Genomic DNA, 889 nt, shown 5'->3' with positions numbered 1-889 from the left:
ATATATATATATATATATATATATATATATATATATATATATATATATATATACACATACACACACGAGACTGCAAGTATTCTGTAAGAGACAGGGCGAGAAGGGAAAAGCTAAGTAGGCCAAAAAATATACCAGACATATATACAGACATGGTATACGTGTGGGTATATAATTAAATATTATGCTTACGTCTATATATTTGTATATATACATGCACAACGTAAACATTATATATACACACATATATTTAAACATATATATACACATTTAAATACACGCATGTAAGTACACACATATATATATATATGCACACGCACATACATAGACATATATACCCACGCGTACATACACATACATAAATATACATGCCTGCACACAGATAAATATACAGACATATATACCCACTCGTACACACACATACATAAATATACATGCATGCACACAGATAAATATACATACACAAGGAGAGGTAAATGTATGCGCAGAGACGGAAATGCTCGCGCACACATATGTAGATGCACACGAACGTTTTATATAATTCAGAAACACATAGAGAAATATATACGTGTATAATATTTACATTTATTCACAAAAGTACACATCAACACACACAACACACACACACGTACGTGTGTGAGTGTGTATGGCAAACAGAAAATAAAAGGACAAGAGGATGGGTTTGGGAGAGACTACATGAATGGCAAGAAAGAGTGAACATTCATTTACAAAGCACGAACTAGCTATTATATGGAGACGATGTCTGTAGGCATGAGTATAGATTATTCTTTATACATCTATATATAAACACAGTTAACAACATATACATAATGTATATGTGCGTATCCGTGTGTTTGTGTGCGTGTATATATATATATATATATATATATAT

This window comes from Octopus bimaculoides, chromosome 26, assembly GCF_001194135.2.
Source record: "Octopus bimaculoides isolate UCB-OBI-ISO-001 chromosome 26, ASM119413v2, whole genome shotgun sequence".
Lineage (NCBI taxonomy): Eukaryota > Metazoa > Mollusca > Cephalopoda > Octopoda > Octopodidae > Octopus > Octopus bimaculoides.
The sequence above is the reverse complement of the archived record's forward strand: the minus strand, read 5'-3'. Positions refer to the sequence as shown.